The following is a 21955-nucleotide window of genomic DNA, read 5'->3' as shown; positions in this document are numbered from 1 at the left end:
ACCTCTGTGATTGTTTTTTTTATAGAGAACTGATAGTGGCTTCAGAGGAACATAACTAGGGTAATACACACAAACTGCCAAACTTGTACACTCAGAACTGTAACACATGGGAACCCACATAGATAAAGCCCACCCCCATGCACAAGCCAGTATCTTCCAGGGACCCCAGAAAATGATCATTACCCTTTATGAGGAAGTTAATTTCCCACCAGCGCACTCCTAGTCCTCTGTCATAGCAGGAATTGGGCATCAGGTGGCCTTCCACACTAAAGCCCCCAAGATAGTCCCATCTGTGCTGTCATCTGGACTATTCATACTACAGGGAGTAAGTGATTCACGAATACATACTGCTTGCTGTTCGTATTGAGATCACCTGTAATTAGAAAATGGCACCATGAGGGTCTGAACACTCTGTGTCCCTTTGCACCTGTCTTTAATGCCCTTGGTGACACTGGGAAACCCCGTGTGAAAGAGTGGTCCTATGGAGGGAACCCAAAGACGTGAGCAGAGTGATCACACTCAGGCCAGGAGACATGAGCTCTTCATGGGGGACGTGTCTCTCCAGTCCACTGTGGTTGGAAGTCACAAAATTCCTTTCAAAAGAGGAGAAGTGCTGCAGAGAAAAGCTTGCTGTGGTCCAGTCCTGACAGTCATTTTGTCCCTGTGTCCCGCGTCAGCTCTCTGTTGGTGTAAACTCTCCCTCTCAGTGGCCCTCACCGTGCACAGGGTGTATCATGGACCCTATCCATGGTCAGATTTTTCTTCTCTTCATATGGTTGCAAAAGGAAGAAGCCAAGGAAGGAACATTTCTGTTTTAGAGGAAGGCAGGGGCCCTTACCTCAGTGTACTCTGGAGTTTCTTTATCCTCCGTGTCACCAGGAAGCTCCTCCCATGCATCCTCCAGGGGCACTAGATGGACATATGGTGACTGTCAGTACACTGGTGCATCAGGGAGCATTGGTGGACATGGGCATGGAACGAGGGTTAAGGCCAAGGAGAAGAACGTGAAAGACCTGAGAAGCAGAGCCTTAAGCTTTCTAGCTCAAGGCAGCTTCATTCATGGGAACTATTTGGGGTCAATACCACCACAGTTGCTGTATTTCTGTAAGAGTCCTGGGACGACTCCTGCATGTTTAGAAGCCAAATAAACTGCTACTGTCGTCTTGATGTTTCCCAAGGTCACTACTACTCAGGGATCAATATCTGTTTATTGTATTTGAATATGTCATCTCTCCTATGAGCTTCTGAACTTAATTAAAAGCAACCGTTAGTGGGAGAAGGACTCAGTTGTAGGCAAAGCATGTTCATTTATTGCCAATCCCTAGGTACCACACAAGTAAATGAAGAAGATGTAAAAATGGTGAAATTCCACCATTTAAAAATGAGCACCAGGCATTATGGTAAAACTTTTCTCCTGATCTTATTGTTTTTATTACCATTATAAATGGTATCTTTATGGATTATAGCATAAGAATTCATTGTATGCAGACAGTGTGTGATGATCAAATCATGTTGACCTTTCCAGCTCCCTAAATATATTTTAAACTGTTTTCATTTGTATTAAATACTTTTCACATATGTTGGGAGTATGTTTCATATCCAGCTAAGCCATGGAATTGTGACCTAACCATCAGACACATGTGGGGTGAGGGTTGAATGAGCTCACTTACATAAAGTGCAGAAGGTGATCAGGTTCTTTTTTGTTTTTGTTTTTTGAGAATTGAACCTTGAGCTGTGCATTTGGGAACACATTTTCTGTGGGAAATATGTACACATATACACATCCAAGCACTTTCAAAGACATACACGCTCACTCATAAAAACTCACCATACTGGGGCACAGAAACCCCCACCATCTAAATGACATAGCTATTTCCAGAGCCTGCCTTAGATGCCTGTAGCTATGTGCTAGTCTTTCTGGTTTTTGTTTTACCACACCCTCAATCTTTTTAATCCACCAGGAAGCTGGAATCAGGTTGGCTCTCCAGAAGAGAACCCTCAGGAAGGTCCCAGTGTCTCATCCCTTCAGTTGTTCCTCAGCACCTGAGGCATTCTAGAATACGTACAGTGTCCACTGGATCCTGAGTCCACCTGCAGTCAGAGAAAGGAAGTCACTGTGAGGTCAGATACTGTTTGCACAGGTCTCTTCTCCTGGTGCTGACCTTGGGAAACTTGATGGGATACAGTGCATGAGGCAAATGCCCCAAATAAAGCACAGAGGATACTTGTGTGAAATATGTGAGCTTTTCGCAGCCCATTTTACGTGTTCATTTTGGTGGGCAAATGCAACATTCATTTGTGAAAATGAAAACCTGGGGGTTGGCCTTGTGGCACACTGGGTTAGGCTGCCCCCTGTGAGGCAAGCATCCCATATCAGAGCACCAAATCAAGTCCAGGCTGCCCTGCTGCTGCCTTTCCCTGCTCATGTACCTGGGAAGGCAGTGGAGGATGTCCCAAGTATTTGAGTCCCTTCCAACCAGTGGGAGACCCCTAGATGGAGTTTCTGGCTCCTGGCTTCCACATGGCCCAGCCCCAGCCATTATAGCCAGTTGGGAAGGTAACCAGAGGATTTAAGATCTCTGTCTGTCTTTCTGTTATTCTGCCTTTCAAATAAAGAATAAATCTTTTAAATCAGTAAAATATTTAAACTATGCAGAACTGCTCCTGTGGACAATGCCCAGCACCACATCACTTGTAATTGATTCTGTCATTTTATGAGACCCTCTTGAGTCATGTCTCACTTTATAACAGACATGCCCTGGGCTTCCCCCACAAATAAATTGTGGTAGTCATCTACAGTATAGGCGTTCAGATTTTCATATCTGAGAAAAACGTTGCCTGGGCCTGATGTTGTGACACAGTGAACGGAACTGCTGCCTGCAGTGCCAGCAGTCCATCCTGCAGTGCCAGTTTGCATCCTGGTTGCTCAGCTTCCAATACAATGCCATGCTGTTGTGCCTGGGGAGGCATGGAGAATGTCCCATGTCACTCATGTGGGAGATCTGGATAGTGCACTGGACTCCTGGCTTTGGCCTGGACCAACTCTGGCCTTTGAAGGCATCTGGGGAGTAAACTACTAGATGGAAGATCTTTTGTTCTCTTCCCCTGTCTCTGTGCAACTCTGCCTTTCAAATAAATAAATAAATAAGACTAGTGATTGTATACGAGGAACATTTGTTTCTGTGACCAAAAACCCCAGTCATACCTTGCCAAGAGATGTGACTTCCTCCTCTGCTCTGTCTCTCGGAATCGCTTCCACCAGGTCCTCAGGAGCAGCTAGGAGAACCATGGGGTAACTGTCAGGTGTTGTGGATGAGTTCGGCAGGGAGACTTGCTTGCTGTGGACATGGGCCTAGGCTAGGTGGGGATAGTTGTGAGCAGTGAACTACGTCAAAAGTTCTGTGCTGCACTCAGTAACAGAGCAAGAAAAAGACAAGCCAGCCCTGCACCCACAAGTAGCAGGAAGGCCACGTGATGTGGGTTTGGAACTGCACACGTGCCACTGCTGGATCATCCTCCCTGGTAGATGAAAAATCCCAAGAGGAGCAGGAAAGAAATGAGAAGGGAGTTTGGCTTTCTTACTACCAGCAACCAAATCATTATGAAATAGTCAATTTAGAAATAGGCGAATGCCATAGTGCACTGATTCCTTGATGATGCCTCATCATTGCTCCTGCCCAAAATGGGCATAGAAATGCCCAAATGTAGACCGTAGAAATCCCTGCTTTTTTCTTGTGTGTCCCAAGATCATTTACCTCCATGAATCTACATAAGCAGCTATTACATTTGCCATCTTTCCTTTCAGGTATTTTTAAATTGCTCTGGGCAAGTAGACATTTATTATCTGAATCACTTGTAAGTGAAAATTTCAGTGGCATGAATTACTTGGCAGTGCTGTGTAAGCACCACCCCTGTGTGCCCCAACAGTTGTCATCATACCCAGTCTAAACTCTGCATCTATAAAGGAAGAACTTTACCTTCTCCTCCTTCCATCCCCAACTAATCTGTACTTCCAGTCCCTTTGAATTTGCCTATTGTAGACATGCCATTGTATTAGAAACATACAGTGTTTGTCTTTCTGTGTCTACTTTATTGCAGTGTGTTGTTTTACCATGTCCTTCCATGGTGTGGTATAAAACTTTACTTCATTTTTATATATTAAAACTCTTCCATTGTGTTCATATACCACATTGTCATTACTCATCCGTTTGTTGATTGGCACAGCTCTGGCCATTGCAGCCAAATGGGGGTGTGAACCAACAGAAGGAAGACCTTTCTCTCTGTCTCTCCCTCTCACTCTCTGTAACTCTCTCAAAAAAAGTAAAATAAAATCTTTACAAAAAAAAAAGGCCAACTTAGATCTATCAAAAAAGTGAAGCAAGTGTGCAAGCTGCCACCCTGGAATTCCTGCCTGCAGCTGACAGGTGCAGAGAGCACAGCTGCAGTCAGCGTAGCTGAAGCAGGGGTCCTGGAGCCTGTGGCTCACAGCGCACATGCATGGGAGTGTGGATGGGCTCAGAGGCTGAGTGTGCACCTGCTGGAGAACAAACCCAGTGGGGTCCAGTCTCCAGGTCACCCCACTTCTGTATGTTTGTGCTCCACAGGTCCACCAGATTCTCATGGTGAAGGTCAGAGGAGAACCCCTGTGGGCCCAGGAGAGGGGGAAATACCCATTTGGAAATACTCAGGGGAAAGTGAGCACTGTGAAGTATTCCCAGGTGTTCTTCATAGCAAAGTCACATCCTCCAAGGACACCACCAGAACCTTATATGACTGGATAGGGGGCATCCAGACAACTCTAGTCCCCACTAGTTTTAGTAAAATAAATAGGGAGAATAGGAGGCTAGGGAAAGGTGAAAGAGGAAAAGTCAGGGACTCGGGTTGGCTTAAAAAGGAGTTGAAACAAGGGTTGATACAAAACTTTCCTTCCCCTACTCCTCACCACCAGTTCAACAGGGCCTCCATGAAATAATAGTGAATTAAAATGGAGACAGCAGTGAGACAGGTATAATTAGGAGTATGAAGGCAAATATAGAGGCCATTGGAAAAGTAACAGAACAGTGGGAATGGAGGCACAGAAGCCTCAGACTGCTATAATTACAGAAATATTCACACAAAGCTCATCTCTCATCCATAATGACACAAAGTCTCCCACAAAGTGGTGGCCATTTCTCATAATGCTTTAGACACCCTTAAATGCTCCTGTTACACACTGGAATAATGCTACTGATCCCAGGTGCTTGCTAGTGTGCACTCTGCAAGGCAGGATGTGATGGCTCTTGTGGTTGGATTCCTACTAACCCTGTAGGAGGCCTGCACTGAGTTTCCAACTCCCAGTTTCAGCCAGGCCCAGCCTAGTTGAGGGGCATTTTAGGAGTGATGCAGTGAATGGGAGACTCCCTTTATATCTCTCTTTCTGTCTCTGTGTGCATCTTTAAAACAAAAATAAAACCTGGAAAGGGAGTTAATGAAAGGTATGTTTTAGCAAAGGAAAAGAATAAAAGATTAATTTCATGTAGATATAAATCTAAATGTATTGATATCACATTGGCATAGGCAAAGACTTCATATTAAGACCCGGGAAGCACAGGCAATAAAGGCAAAAATAGACATATGAGATTACATCAAGCTAGGAAGCTTCTGCAGAGTAAAGAAACATTCAACAAACTGACACCATGGGCGAAAATGTTTGCAAATGATACTTCTGATAAAGAATTACTATTTACGATATATAAAGAGCTCAAGAAGCTCAACAGCAACAAAACAAGCAACCCAGTTAAGAAATGAGAAAGGATACGACCAAGCATTTTTCAAAAGATGAATTACAGATGGTCCAAAGACACATGAAAAGATGCTCAGCATTGCTAGCTGTCAGTAAATTCAAATAAAAATCACAGTGAGATTTTACCTCCCCCCTGTTAGAATGGTTCTCATCCAAAAATCAAAAAATAAAAAATGCTGTCAAGGACATGGGGAAAATAGTAGCCTAATACTCGGTGGGAAGGTAAACTAGTACAAGCATTGTGGAAGACAGTATGGCAATTTCTCAGAGATCTGAAAATGGATCTACCACAGGTCCCAGCCATTCTACTCCTGGAAATTTACCCAAAGGAATTGAAATCACTATATGAAAGAGTTGTGTGTATCCCTCTGTCGATAGCACTCAGCTCACAGTGGAGTCAACCCAGATGTCCATCAACTGATGATTGGATGAAGAAATTATGGTGTATATATACATGATGGAATGGTACTCAGCCATAAAAAGAATGCAGTCCTGTCTTTCACAAAAATGTAGATGTAACTGCAGACCATCATGCTTAGTGAAATAAACCAGGCCCCAAAAGACAAATATCATGTTTCCCCAAATTTGTGGTAACATACAGAGTACAAAAAAGTAATGAATATGAGTGAAATTGACATTTTGAGATTTGATTAGTGACCTTATTTGGGCATAGAGTCATTGGAGGATTAACCAGTTAATATGAATTCATATTAGAGTAGCAAGGACTTGTTCCCATAAGACTGGCATTTTTACAAGATGAGGAAACAGGTCCAAGATGGAAGGATGCCATGAAATGATGGGAGCAGATTCAGGTGCTTTGGTAGCCACCTAGGAGGCCCAGGATTTCCAGGAAACCAGCAGAAGCTAAGAAGGGACAGGAAAGATTAGTCCTGATGGGTTTCTGTGGGAGGGTGACTATGCATAAACCTAGATTTCTGACACCCAATCTCCAGACCTATGGGAAAATAAAATATCATGTACTTCAAACTGACCACCAACCAGGCACTTGATTATGGCAGCCCGAGAAAATTATTATCCCTCAACTAACTATTTTGATTGGCATGTAGAGACATTTCAGCCATGAGAGAAACACATTCTTCTCAGGTTCATATGAAGAAGTCTCCAAGGCAGATCAAAGTATGAGCTCTGTCACACAACCACTCACTTAAAGTAATGTATGTCACACAGCTTGTGCCACTAGGCAACTATGGTAATACAATAGAGTTCAATCAATGAAGATTACTTGGCAAATTTTGCAAGAACTATGGAAGCTAAATAACATACTGTCCAAAAAAAATGGGTCAAAGAAGACTGTATAGACATTTTAAACTATTTTGAACAAAGCAAATAAAAACCCCAACTTTGGGTAGCAATGAAGCAGTGCTCAGAAGGAAAATGGAGCCCTTGAGTGAAATACTTTCAAAAATGATGATGATCTAAAATCAAGGGATTCTTACAACCTAGAAAAGTAGGTTGTAAGTAGAAAAGCAACCTGATGTAAATTAGATAAAAAATGAAAAAATGGCAATTTTCTCAGAAATGGATCTAACAGGAAATAGGAAATGGACAGAGTAAAACAAAAAATCATGAATTAGTTTTTTGAAAAAATCCATAAGATTGTGAAACCTCCACCTGTCTAAGCACAAGGCAAAAAGAGAAGAAACAATGTCTGGTACTGCAAATGAGAAGGGAATCCTCACCACTGATGGCATGGACAGGAAAAGGAAAAGAAAAAAGTACTTTAAATACTGTATGCCCACAAGTAGGTTCAACGAAGCCTGAAATTCCTTCAGAGTCAGAAACTACCCAAACTAACCCATGGGCCTGAGCCTTTGAAGAGAACTTTACAGCTACAAAAGGCGAAAGAAGGTGTCAGGGCCATGTGGATTCATTGGTGAACTCCAGTCAGTTTTACCAAGAAAAATGTCATCCCCATCCAAGCAAGGGGCCATAGTCCTAGGTGTTTACCCAATTAATTTAAAAAACTTTGTCCCCACAGCACCCTGCCACATGACTGTTTCTGGTGGCTTTCTTCCTGATTGCTTAAATTGGAAACCAGGACCAAGAACATTGGCCCACCTATCCAAGGGGGTATAACTCAGTGATGAAAATCATTGAGCAGTCAAGCCACAAAAAGGAGCAGAAGAATTCTTATGTATGTTACCAAATCTAATTCCAACTCTAGGAAATTGTGAAAAAGAATGACTAAACAGATATTTTTTTTTTTTGACAGGCAGAGTGGACAGTGAGAGAGACAGAGAGAAAGGTCTTCCTTTGCCGTTGGTTCACCCTCCAATGGCCACTGCTGGCCGGCGCACCGTGCTGATCCGATGGCAGGAGCCAGGAGCCAGGTGCTTTTCCTGGTCTCCCATGGGGTGCAGGGCCCAAGCACCTGGGCCATCCTCCACTGCACTCCCTGGCCACAGCAGAGGGCTGGCCTGGAAGAGGGGCAACCAGGACAGAATCCGGCGCCCTGACCGGGACTAGAACCCGGTGTGCCGGCGCCGCTAGGCGGAGGATTAGCCTAGTGAGCCGTGGCACCGGCCGACTAAACAGGTATTTAAAATGACCAGTTCTAGGGTCATGTTCTGGGGTCATTCAAGGGTTCTGGAAACATGGGTAAAGATGAATAACTCCTAGAACTGTTCCACCAGAACCAACCTTAGTACAGACTTGGGAGTTGAGTCAATGATAACATTTCTTTATTGGTTCAGTCTCCATAACAAATGTACCCTACTAATGGAAGTGTCATCAGAAAAAGGGAAGTGGGAGTCCAGTATGAGAACCTTAGGAGCTATCTTTTCAGTTTTCATATTTTATCTCCAGTTGTTAATATTGGTGTGAGATCTGGTGGCACTCTCTCAGTAAGATGTCCATTTCAGCCCATGTTGGACAATTGGCCAAGCATCTGAACAGTAGCTTGAGATGTTACTACTAACAGTGACCCCAAGTTTAAGCTGTTAGCATGTCTTCCCTCTGCACTGGTCACCCTGCTGATTGAGTTGACCAATTCTAATTTTGCAGTCATGGAATGAAAGACACAGATAGCATAGCTTTTTAAGAGTTTTGTCTTAACTATGAGACCCTGAATAAAGTAGAATCCTGATTGTTGAATGAGCTTCATGAATGAATTTGCACAGTACCTTCAACTGATTCCTTTGTTGGGGGCATCCTGTTCTTTGGCAAGACAAAGATTTTTCTGACCTTCAGTGCAGAATGGACAGTCGATGTTCTTGACCTCCGACTTCCTTTTTGTCTAAAACTCTTTAGACAAGATCCTGGAACAGTATGACAATAGACAGCTGTTGACATCCCACCGGCAGAAGACCACAGGGAAGTGTGCAGTTCCTCACTTTCATCCCAGTTTTCCCATTCAATAGTGCAGAGCCATCCTCTAAATCAGAGTTGGATGCTAGGCAGATCTTGCAGTGTGGTGAACATTTCCTACCCAACAGTTTGATAGGGTAGACAAAGACTTTTCTTAAGATGAGAGTACAGGGACTAGTGCTTGAAGGTTCAGACCCTAAAGGGAAGCTGCATGTACCTGGGAAAGTTGCACAGAGTCCCCCGACCCCCATCACCTGTCCTGGTTCCCTGTTATGAGATGTGGAGATACTGATATGGCCTGTGTTGTGTTTGAGCTCAAGAGATTAAAAAGAAGTGGATCTTTATCAAGTCCGGTGCTGCATAATTTTTTAAAAGATTTTTTAATTGTTTATTTGATGGGTAGAGTTACAGACAAAGAGAGAGAGAGAGAGGTCTTCCTTCCATTGGCTTACTCCCCAAATGGCCGCAACGGCCAGAGCTACACCGATCTGAAGCCAGGAGCCAGGTGCCTCCTCCTGGTCTCCCATGGGGGTGCAGGGGCCAAGCACTTGGACCATCCTCCACTGCCTTCCCAGGCCACAGCAGAGAGCTGGACTGGAAGAGGAGCAGCTGGGACTAGAACCTGGTGCCCATATGGGATGCTGGCTCTGCAGGCAGAGGATTAACCTAGTGCACCATGGTGCTGGCCCTGGTGCTGCATAATTGTCTGAAATTCTTCAGTCTTCAAATGCCAGGAAGAATAAGCTGATCACTGGTTGTGACTGAATGCAGGGAGGATACGTGACCACAGAGGAGGACAGGATGGAAATTGCTCTCCCTTCTTCCATGCATAGAAAGTTTTACAGCTCATGGAGAATCTCTCATTCCCATGCTCCCCACACAGCCCCAAGCTATGGGCAGATCTGTGTCTGCTCCATGTTGATTTACTATTAAGCAAATTGAAAATTAGAGACTCTCAGTGAGTTGTCCACATTCTTATAACTGACAAATCATGGATCTGGGACAGTCTCACCATTGGTTCCCTGGGGGACAGAGGACCATGAATGTCTTTACTAGAACCCTGGACTAAGCACCCTCAGTGGCTTTCTGACATCTTCCAGGGCAGGATTTCCTCGGGAACAGTCTTGCTCAGGGCAAAGTTCTGGAGACAAGAGAAATCATGACTCAGATCTCTCCCTCCAGGTTTCTTTTCCTGGCTTAAAATAGGACTCTTTCCTCCAGGACACCCTCTCTGAGGGTCTGGAGAAACCCAAACTTACACCCATCCTGGCCCCGGATATTCACACTGTCACTGGCTCAGCCTTCCCCATGGCCAGGTGACCCCACAGGGCCAGTGGTGTGTTTGGTTTTAAAGCTGGCTCAAAACTCAGGACATTCCACAGCAACTGCCATGTGAGGGTGAGCCAACATCGACTTCTCGGCCATGGCCAATGTTGCATGAACACTGAACAGAAATTCACCCAAAATGGGGCCATTCCATTGTTGTGGTGTTGGGGGATGGGGAATTTGGGAACAGATTGTTGAAGGGAGTTCGTGTGGTTCTCTCAGTACTGAATTGGTTAATAATGGGGAGAGTCATTAGAACACAAGCCCAACCCCTCTCCCTGTCTCTCTTCTGTCACTCTGCTTGCTCTTCTACTTTTCCACGATGATGGGACACAACATGGGACCCTTGATATGGGCACCTGATCTTTGACTCCTAGACTTGAGAATCCTGAACTTGGGTGTCTTCTTCCTTTATAATTTACCCTGTCTCAGATGTATGTTTTAATGCCACAGAAAACTTAATATCTGTCCTTCAGAGAAAGTGGCTGAGCAGTCTCAAATCCCTGTATGACAAAAGGCTGGCTGTACTAGGTCTGTGTGCATCTTCATGCCCATGACCTTTCTCACCAAAACCCAGTCCCTAGGAACTCTTCACCTTTCTCTAGACCCTGCAGGGACAGCATACACAGTTCCCTCTCCCATCGGTGAGGTTCATCCATGGCCAGGCTTGCCCCATCCAATCCATGATGCTGCCTGAGGACCATCAGGCAGGCCCCCTTCTCTCAGTCTTCAGATGTCTGCCCCACTGACCAACGGCACTGTCCCTCCTCCCCGTTTCCCTGTAACCCCAAACGGCAGGGTTCATGTGTTTATCCACCCCACCCTGAAATCCCAGTTTCTTTCCAATGTGACAAAAATATATCTGGGTTCAGACTGTTCTTACAGACTTGGTCTCAGATGGCGACCTCTACAGACAGAAGAGGCTGGCTTGAAAGTGCCTTTTTGTGTGATGTCTGTGTTGTGTTTGGTCTGAAATTTTCCTGGCTTGATGACAGTAGTGTGAGTTTCTTTCCTATCATCATTCTCTGGATAAGGTGTGAACAAACTTGGCATTGGAAATTATGTTTCTAAATTTAGGAAATATTTTGAAACAACAAACTTAACCGAAGCATCAAAAGTAGAAACTGAATAATACGATGACCAAATGTTTTATAAATCTGTAGACAGCCTGGAATGGGGGAAATAACAGTCCATGAGGAGAGTGATTAAGCAGAAGGTAAGTGGCCAATGGAAGAAGCAGCATTGTGGAGGTCAGTGTGGCCTACCTGCTGGACAGCAGTTGAGATTTCCCATCGTGGACCACTCTGGATAGGACGATACGCACGTTCCCACTGCACTCAAGTTTGAACCTTTCAGTTCAAGAGAGTGACAGTTGGAATGGCAGGATGATGTCACTCACCTTGTTACCCTGGCGACAGGACACCATGGAATTTTCAAAGTGAGCCATGCCGCACTGTAGGTGATGCTGTACTGCTGTCTACACACACATTTTTCAGTGTCCAAGCGTGGTCATTTTAGAGTCCAAGTTTTGTTTCCAAAACTGACTGCAAGACCCACACATTCTCATTCCCTCCTTGTGAAGTAAGTTGAGTGACTTAAGAGGATCTGTTTCCAATATAGTTGAGGTAACAGTTTGAATGAGAGGCATGACCTAGCACTGTACAGCATCATGTCATCTGCAAACATGGATATTTGGTTTCGTCTTCTGTGACATTTGAAGCTCACTGTTTCTTCAATTCTGTAATTGCTCATGCTAATACTTTCTAATTTTTAAGATATATTTATTTATTTGAAAGGCAGAGTTACAGAGAGGCAGAGGCAGAAGCAGAAAGAGAGAGAGAGAGAGAGAGAGAGGTCTTCCATCCGCTGGTTCACTCCCCAGATGGGTGCAACTGCCAGAGCTGTGCCGATCGAAGCCAGGAGCCAGGCGCTTCTTCTGGGTCTCCCACGTGGGTACAGGGGCCCAAGGACTTGGGCCATCTTGCACTGCTTTTCCAGGCCATAGCAGAGAGCTGGATCAGAAGAGGAGCATCCAGGACAGAAACTGGCACCCATAAGGGATACTGGCACTACAGGCAGTGGCTTTACTCACTACGCCACAGCACAGCGCCCCCCTGCCCATGCTCATACTTTCAACACTTTATCAAGTATGAGTGGTAAAAATTGGACATCCTTGTCTTGTTCTGGATCTGCTTTCAAGTGTTCTGAATTCAGGATGATCCTGATTGCCAGTTTGTCATATACATACATGCACACACATGTAGCTGTATCATTTTGAGATATGCTGCTTGTAGAACTAATTTGTCGAGGGTTTTTATAGAGATGGGATGCTGAATCATGATTTCTCTGCATCTATCGAGATAATCATATGGTGTTCTTCAGTCTGCTACTGTGACTTATATTTATGGGTTTGTGAATGTTGAACCACACTTGCACCTCTGGGGTAAATGCTAGTTGATCATGGTATATGATCTTTTTGATATAGTCTTGGATTCAGTTTGCTAATCTTTTGTTGAGAATTTCTGCATCTGTGTGTATCAGGAATATTGGTCTATAGTTTACTTTTTATGTTATGTCTTTGTTTGGTTTTGGTATCAGAATAACACTGGCCTCATAAAAAGAATTCAGTAGAATTCTTTCCTTTTCAGCATTTTGGAATAATTTGCAAAGTATTGGAGTTAGTTCCTGTCTAAATGTTCTGTAGAATTCAGTTGTGAAGACATCAGGTCCTGGACCTTTCTTTTACAGGAGACTTTAGGTACTGCTTCAATCGCATTGTTATGGTTTTCTATATCTTCTTGAAGTAATATTGGCAGATAGCGTGCACCCAGGAATTCATCCATCTCTTCAAGGTTTTCTAAGTTGATAGCACAAAGTCATTCACAGGAGTCACTTGTAATTCTTTGTGTTTCTGTGGTATCATTTTTCATCTCTAATTTTATTTATTTTAGGTTTTTTCTCTGTTTTCTTTGTTGGCTAAAAATTTGCCTGTTTTGCTTATTTTTCAAAAACTATCTTTTTCTTTTTTTGATTTTAAGAGTTGTCAGTTTTGTTTGAGTTTCATTAATTTCTGTTCTGATTCTCTTGATTTCTCACCTCCTACTAATTTTGGATATGGTTTTTCTTGCTTTTCCAAGTCTTTAACATGAATATTAGATAATTTATTTGAGATCTTTCCATTTTAAGGGAAGCTTGTTGTTGTAAACCTTCCTCGGAATACTGCATTGGCTGTCCTCAGATTTTGATATGCTTTGTTGATATTCTCATTTGTTTCAAGAATTTTTATTTCTACTTTAATTTCTTCCATGATCCATTAGTCATTCAGTAGCATGTTGTTTAATTTCCATGTATTTACAGATTTTCTATTGTTACAATTAAAATTTTTAAAGATTTATTTATTTATTTGAAAGTCAGAATTACACAGAGGAGAAGCGGCAGGGGGTGGGGTGCTTCCATTCGCTGGTTCACTCACCAATTAGCCACAATAGCTGGAGCTATGCTGATTCGAAGGCAGGATCCAGGAGCTTCCTCCAGGTTTCCCACATGGGTGCAGAGGCCCAAGGACTTGGACCATCTTCTACTGCTTTCCCAGGCTATAGCAGAGAGCTGGATTGGAAGTGGAGCAGCCAGGACTCGAACCAGCTCCCATATGGGATGCTGGCACTGCAGGAGGCAGCTTCACCCGCTACACCACAGCTCCGGCCCGCATATTGATTTCTAAATGTTTTCCTTTGTGGTTTGAAAATATACATGACGTCAATTTACTTTTGTTTACTGAGTCTTGATTTGTGGCCTCATCTGGGGTCTATCCTAGAAAATGTTCCATGTTCTGATGAGTAGAATGTGTACTCTATAATTGTTGGGGAAATGTTGTTTAAAGTCTCCTAGGTCCATTTGCTCTGTGATGTGGTACAACTCTGATTTTTCTTTGATGCGTGTCAGTGGTTGAAGTCTCCTGGTGTTACTGTGGTGGAATCTATCTCTCCCTTTAGGCCTAATAATATTTACGGTATTTGTATGGTCTTGTGTTCCTGTATTTTCATATATGTTATATTATCTTGATGAATTGATCCTTTTATGAATATATGATCTCCTTGTCTCTTTTTTGCAGCTTTTGATTTAAGGTCTATTTTATCTGATACCAGTATGGTTCCTGCAGCTTGTTGCTGGTTTCCATTTACATGATATATCATTTTCCAACCCTTCATTTTCTCTATTTTTTTAAGGAGGTACAGAGAGACAGAGACAGGGAGAAAAGTCTTCCATCTGCTGGTTCACTCCCTGAAAGGCTGCAATGGCCTGAGCTGAGCCAGTCTGAAGCCAAGAGCCAGGAGCTTCTTCTGGGTCTCCCATGCTGGTGCAGGGGCCCAAGGACTTGGGCCATCTTCTACTGCTTTCCCAGGCCATAGCAGAGAGCTGGATTGGAAGTGGAGCAGCCAGGTCTTGAACTGGCACCCTTACAGAATGCCAGTGCTGCAGGCGGCAGCTTTACCCACTATGCCACAATGCTGGCCCCTCCAATCCTTACATTTTCAGCTTATATGTATATTTATCTGTGAATTGAGTGTAGACAGCATAAAGTTGGATCATGTACGTTTATCCATTCAGGAGGGTAAACAATTTATCCATTCAGGAAGTAGACATCTCTGTAAATAATGATGTACCAATTCTTTCCTCCTAGGATGTTGAAGTTTCCCAGATGCAAGGATACAGCTACACAGGTAAAGGAAGATTAATTACTTTGTAGAATTTATAAGTATTTAAATAGTTACATGTCTTACAGGCTCACTCACTTTTGTTCATACTTCCCTAAGCGACATAGGTAAGGGTTTTCCAGTAGGGTTCTTTCGCTATGGACACAGTACAGGTCCCAGCTTCCTACTGAGGAACCATGGATGGGATGAAGTTGTAGGAGCCCTTGGATGATAGAAGCCCTTACTGACAGCCTCCATCGATGTAAAACTGGCTCTGGGCCTTGTGCATGGTGATTTGCATCCATGGCTTCCTCCAGTGGTTGTGACAGTCCCCGTCACCCCACAGTGGAGGGCCCTGTGTCAGTCACACCTTGTGCGTACCTATGGGAAGGCCCAGCACTTGCCCTCTGACCCAGCGATATGGGTCTGTGTTGTGTCACATTTTCCATAAGGTGTGGGATCTGGGTGTGTACATTGTGTGTCAGGATCTGTGAAACAGCTCCAGGGAAATTTGAGTGGGGCTGCCCCATAAATACAGTTGAGAAAAACACTGGCATTTTCATGCTCACTTTGCAAATAATAAAGAGGTAGAATTGGCCAGCGCAGCGGCTCACTAGGCTAATCCTCCGCCTTGTGGCCCCGGCACACCAGGTTCTAGTCCCGGTCGGGGTGCTGGATTCTGTCCCGGTTGCCCCTCTTCCAGGCCAGTTCTCTGCTGTGGCCAGGGAGTGCAGTGGAGGATGGCCCAGGTGCTTGGGCCCTGCACCCCATGGGAGACCAGGATAAGTACCTGGCTCCTGCCATCTGATCAGCGCGGTGCACCTGCCACAGCACACCAGCCGTGGCGGCCATTGGAATATGAACCAAAGGTAAAGGAAGGCCTTTCTCTCTGTCTCTCTCTCTCACTGTCCACTCTGCCTGTCAAAAAGTAAAAGAAGATGTAGAATTGTCCACTTACGTTTACTTTATTCCTGTACTCTGTTTCATAATTTTGGATGTAGTTTTGCACGTATATTGCTAGATGTGTAACTCCTTTTTTTTTCAGTGTCTAGTAAATGCTATTTGGTAACCTGTAAATGGCAATTGTTCTTCGCTGGTATAATGTAGGTGCATAGACATCTATATCCGACGGTGTCTTTGCTTCTTTTTGTCTCCATCTGCTGTGGTGCACAGGATGCCTAACTAATCCCCATCTATGAAAACCACTGGCAGCGACTCAGTCAGTAGTCCAGCAGGGGGCAGCAGAGAAGAAGTCAACGGTTCTGAGCATCCTGCACTGTGCATAAGTGGCCAGCAGGTGGCGCCCCAAAGCGCCTTGGCTGCCCTGAGCCTGGCCGCACACATGTGCATTTCCCACTGTTGTCTGGCTGCCTCTGTCCGGGAAAGTGCACCCCCGGCTGCTTCTGTTGCAACCGGAGGAGGCACCGCTGCACCTTCAGGGAGACTTGAAGCCACGTTCACAGAGAGGAAAAGGCTCCCGATGTGACACGGGTGCTTGAAGAGGGAGGTTTCTGGGAAGCAGCACCTGAGACGCCCTCGTTTTCCAGAACGTTCTCTGCTGGGGTCTTTACTTCCTCACTTAATGTCTTAGCTAAGTTTACTTTACAAAAATATCTGTCCTTGAGGAGTATAATGGATGCCGTCAGGTCAGACTAGAGTTCTTGTGGATTTAGTATTGCTTAGGGGAGACTCAGAGAGGGACAGATGTCTACACAGCAGGAGAGAAACCAGAGAATCTGTCACACCCTGCAGTGTGGTCTGGGGAGAGGCCGCTTCTGTCAGAGCCTGAGGTGGAGGGACAATGGGACCCCCGAGTGCCTGATGCTTTTTTTTTTTTTTTTTAACAGGTAGGGTTACAGACATTGAGAGAGAGACAGAGAGAAAAGTCTTCCTTCCATTGGCTCACTCCCCAAATGGCCACCACGACCAGCACTGCACTGATCCAAAATCAGGAGCCAGGTGCTTTCTTCTGGTCTCTCGTGTGGGTGCAGAGCCCAAACACCTGGGCCATCCTCCACTGCACTCCCGGGCCACAGCAGAGAGCTGGACTGTAAGAGGAACAACCGAGACTAGAACTCGGTGCCCATATGGGATGCTGGTGCTTCAGGCCAGGGCGTTATCCTGCTGTGCACAGCGCTGGCCCAAGGGGTGTTGAATTTTATCTGCATCTATTGAAATGACGATATGGGTTTTTTTTTAAGAGCTTTTTAAAATTTACTTGAGAGGTAGAGTTACAGACAGAGAGAGGGAAGAGGAGCAGCCGGGGTATGAACTGGTGCCCATATGGGATGCCAGCAGCACAGGTGGAGGCTTCGCCCACGATGCTACAGTGAAGGCCCCAACCACATGGTTTTTGTTCTTCATTCTATTGATGTGATTTATGACACTTATTGATTTGTGAATGTTCAAGCACGCTTGCATTTCTTGGATAAATTCCACTGGATCATCATGTGTGATCTTTGTGGTGCGGTTTTGGATTTAATTTGCTAATTTTTTTGAGAATCTGCGTCTATGTTCATTGAGGATCTTGTTTGTAGGTTTCTTTTTGTGTCATATCTTTGTTTGGTTTTGGTATCAAAGTGTTACTGGGCTCATAAGAAGAGTTTGGCAGAGTTCCATGCTGTTTCGTATTTGGAATAATTTGAGAAGTATTGAAGTTACTTCCTCTTTGAATGTTTTATAGAATCCAGCAGCAAAGCTATCAGGTCCTGGGCTTTTCCTTGATGTAAGACTTTTGGTTACTGCCCCAATCTCATTGCTTGTTACAAGTCCATTTAGGTTCTGTATATCATCCTGATTTAGTCTTTTTTTTAAGATTTATTTTATTTATTCAAAGGAGTTACAGAGAGGTAGAGGTAGAGGTAGAGACAAGGAGAGAGAGAGAGAGAGAGAGAGAGAGAGAGAGAGAGATTGAGAGATCTTTCATCATTGTAGAGATCTTTCACTCCTCAAATGGCTGCAATGGCTGGAGCTGAGCTGACCTGAAGCCAGGAGCACTAGGACTTGGACAATTCTCCGCTGCTTTCCCAGGCAGATTTGCAGGAGACTGAATGGGAAATGGAGCAGCTGGGACTCAAACTGGTGCCCATATGGGATGCTGGCACTGCAGGCCAGGGCTTTAACCTAATGTGTCACAGCGCCAGTGCTCCTGATTTAGTCTTAGTAGGTTATGTGTATCCAGGAGTTTATCCATTTCTTCCAGGTTTTCCAGTTTATTAGCATACAATTCTTCACAGTAATTTCTTGTAAGATTTTGCATTTCAGTGCTGTTGGTTGAAATACCTCCTTTTTCATCTCTAATTTTATTTATATGAGTTTTCTCTCTCTCTTTCTTTGTTAGTGTGGCTAGAAGTTTAACTATTTTCTTTATCTGCTCAAAATGCCAACTTTTTCCTTTGTTGTTTTTTGAAAATTTCCAAATTTCCTTTATTTCTTTCTAATCCTTAATTATTTCTGACCTCCTGCTGATTTGGGGTTTGTTTTTTTCTCATTTTTTTAAGTCTTCAAGATACATCATTCGATCTTTAATTTGAGGGATTTGTCTTTTTTGATGTAAACACTTAATGCTGTAAACTTCCCTATTAATACTGCCTTTGCTGTGTCTCACAGGTTTTGATACATTGTGTTCTCATTTTCATTTATTTCAAGAAAGTTTTTCATTTTAATTTCTCCGATGACCCATTGATCAATCAGTAGCATGTTTAATTTCCAAGTATTTATGAGTATTCTATTGTTCTTTTTTTTTGACAGGCAGAGTGGACAGTGAGAGAGAGAGACAGAGAGAAAGGTCTTCCTTTGCCTTTGGTTCACCCTCTAATGGCCGCCATGGCCAGCGCCCTGTGGCAGGCGCACCACGCTGATCCAATGGCAGGAGCCAGGTAGTTATCCTGGTCTCCCATGGGGTGCAGGGCCCAAGCACTTGGGCCATCCTCCGCTGCACTCCCTGGCCACAGCAGAGAGCTGGCCTGGAAGAGGGGCAACCAGGACAGAATCTGGCGCCCTGACTGGGTCTAGAACCCGGTGTGCTGGCGCCGCAAGGTGGAGGATTAGCCTAGTGAGCCGCAGCACCGGCCTACATTGTTCTTGTTGTTGATTTCTAGTTTTATTGCTTTCTGGTCTGAGAAATTACATGATATGATTTCAGTCTTTTCACATTTGCTGAGACTTATGTGTGGCCTAACATGTGGTCCTATCCTGGAGAATGTTCCGTGTGCTGATGAGAAGAACGTGTATTCTGTAGCTACGGGTGAAATGTGCTGGACATGTCTGCTATGTCCACTTGCTCAATAGTCGGTTTCAACTCTGATGTATCTTTATTGATTTTCTGTCTGCATGATCTGTCCTTTGGTGAAAGTGGGGTGTTGAAGGCACCCACTGTGATGTATTGGAGTCTGTGTCTTGCTTTAGGTCTAGTACTATTTGCTGCATATATCTGAGTGGTCTTGTGTTGGGTATATACATACTTCTGATTGTTATGTCTTCTTGCTGAATTGTATAAAAATATAGTGTCCTTTTTATCTCTTTTACAATTTTTAATTTAAAGTCTGTGTTACCTGATATCAGAATAGCTATGCCTGCTCAGTTTGGTTTCTATTTGCCTACTATATCTTTTTCCAACCCCTCACTTTCAGACTGTGTGTGTCTTGGTGAAGTAAGTTCTTGTAGGCAGCCTATAGTGGGGTCTTGATTTTTTATCCATGTAACCGATCTAAGTCTTTTAGTTGGAGAATTTAATCCATTTATATTCAAGGGAAGTATTGATAGAAAAGAACTAAGACATTTATTTTGTTGATTGGACACTGATTCTACCTGCTCTTTTACTGTATTTGTTGGTGTCCTGTGTTTTCATGTTTATTTCTAATGCAGGAAGCCCTTCAGAATTTCTTGGAAGGCTGGTCTTGTAGTGGTGAACTCTCTCACTTTTTGCTTAACTGGAAAATGCCTTGTTTCTTTTTCACTTTTAAAGGATAGCTTTGCTGGGTATAATATTCTTGGTGAACTTTTTTCTTTTTTTTAAGATTTTATTTATTTATGTATTTGAGAGTTAGAGTTACAGACAGAGGGAGAGACAGAGAGAGAGAGAGGTCTTCCCCCTGCTGGTTCACTCCCCAAATGGCCACAATGGCAGGAACTGCTTTTCTTCTGGGTCTCCCATGAGGGTGCAGGGGCCCAAGGACTTGGGCATCTTCCAGTGCTTTCCCAGGCCACAGCAGAGAGCTGGATCGGAAATAGAGCAGTGGGGACTCCAAGTGTCACCTACATGGGATGCTTGATGTTATCTAATTGGTTTTTCTTTATATTTAACTTGATTCTTTTCTCTGGCTGTCTTTGGAATTCTCTCTTTGTCTAACTTTCAACAGTATGACTAGAATTTGCCTTAGGGAGATCTTTCTTGGTTGAGTCTACTTGGTGTTCTTTGGGCTTCTTGTATCTGGATTTCGGTGTCTCTTTAAAGACACGGGACATTTTCAACTATTACTTTATTTAGCAGATTCTCAACACCTTTCTCCTTTTCCTATCTTTCAGGATTACCTAACATATTCAGTCATTTAATGGTATCCCATATTTCACATAGACTTTCTTCATTCCTTTTAATTATTTTCTCTTTATTTTTGTCTGATTGCTTTATTTCAAGTTTTACCCTCGAGGTCAGAAATTCTTTCCTCTACTTGGTCTATTTTGCTGTTAGTGATCTAAGTCATATAGTGTATTTCATTGATTGAAAATTTCATTTCCAAAATTTCTGTTTGGTACTTATTTATTTATTTTTTATTTTTATTTATTTGACAGGCAGAGTGGACAGTAGGAGAGAGAGACAGAGAAAGGTCTTCCTTTTCCATTGGTTCACCCTCTGATGGCCTCCGCAGCCAGCGTGCAGCACTGATCTAAATGCAGGAGCCAGGTGCTTCTCCTGGTCTCCCATGGGGTGCAGGCGCTGCAAGGCGGAGGATTAGCCTATTGAACCACAGTGCTGGCTCTGTTTGGTACTTTTTAAGGCACCCCATGTTATAGTTCCAGTTGGGGTGCCAGATTCTGTCCTGGTTACTCTTCTTCCAGTCCAGCTCCCTGCTGTGGCCAGGGAAGGCAGTAGAGGATGGTCCAAGTACTTGGGCCTAGCATCCGCATGGGAGACCACCAAGAAATACCTGGCTCCTGGCTGCGGATCGGTGCTGTGTGCCAGCCGTAGCAGATATTTGAGGGGTGAACCAACAGAATGAAGACCTTTCTCCCCCCCCCCCCCACTGTCTAATTCTGCCTGTCAAAAAAAATTTATTTCCTTATTTGAGAGTTACGGTTAGAAAGAGAGGAAGACAGAAAAGTCTATCATCTGTTAACTCACTCCCCAAATGGCTGCCATGGCCAGAGCTGAGCCAACCCAAAGCCAGGAACCAGAAACTTCTTCTGCTCTCCCACAGGGTGAGGGGCCCAAGCACCTAGGTCATCTTCCACAACTTTCCCAGGCCATACCAGAGAGCTGGATTGGAAGAGGAGCAGCTGGGACATGAACTGGCACCTTTATGGGTGTTGGTACAGCAGATGGAGGCTTAGCCTGTTGGGTTCTTCTTAATGTGTTCTACCTCATTAGAAATATTTTCATTCATGTCACTCATTGATTTTCTCATTTCTTTAGTCTGTCTGTCTATAATGTTCTCTTGTATCTGACTGAATTTCCTTACCATCATTATTTTGAATTCTGTATCTGTCATTTCATAGATTTCCTTCAGTTCAGGATCTAATTCTGCAGGATTATTGTGTTATTTTGGAGGCATTATGCTACCTTGCTTCTTCATGCCTCCTGTGTTCCTAGGTTGACCTCTGCACATCT

The 21955-nt window shown here is 43.9% G+C and overlaps 2 long non-coding RNA genes across 13 annotated transcripts in view; one reads left to right on the top strand and one right to left on the bottom strand.

Moving 5' to 3' along the window:
• The window catches only part of LOC108175821 (uncharacterized), a 265995-nt gene that overhangs the window by 30350 nt on the left and 213690 nt on the right, over positions 1-21955 (top strand). Inside the window, exon 1 of one of the 12 annotated variants that reach the window (XR_011383734.1) lies at positions 1319-2121. The exons of the other annotated variants lie outside the window; for them this stretch is intronic. This is a non-coding gene — a long non-coding RNA (uncharacterized lncRNA). Of the gene's footprint in view, positions 1-1318; positions 2122-21955 lie in introns of those variants that run through there. 12 annotated transcript variants of the gene reach the window in all.
• Positions 350-11791, bottom strand: LOC138846260 (uncharacterized). The gene is made up of 5 exons (XR_011383738.1): positions 11701-11791; positions 8926-9060; positions 3206-3276; positions 839-2091; positions 350-373 (listed from the first exon to the last, which is right to left on the bottom strand). It is a non-coding gene; the product is annotated as an uncharacterized lncRNA (long non-coding RNA).

This window comes from Oryctolagus cuniculus, chromosome 17, assembly GCF_964237555.1.
Source record: "Oryctolagus cuniculus chromosome 17, mOryCun1.1, whole genome shotgun sequence".
In the NCBI taxonomy this organism is placed as follows: domain Eukaryota; kingdom Metazoa; phylum Chordata; class Mammalia; order Lagomorpha; family Leporidae; genus Oryctolagus; species Oryctolagus cuniculus.
The sequence above is the reverse complement of the archived record's forward strand: the minus strand, read 5'-3'. Positions and strand labels throughout refer to the sequence as shown.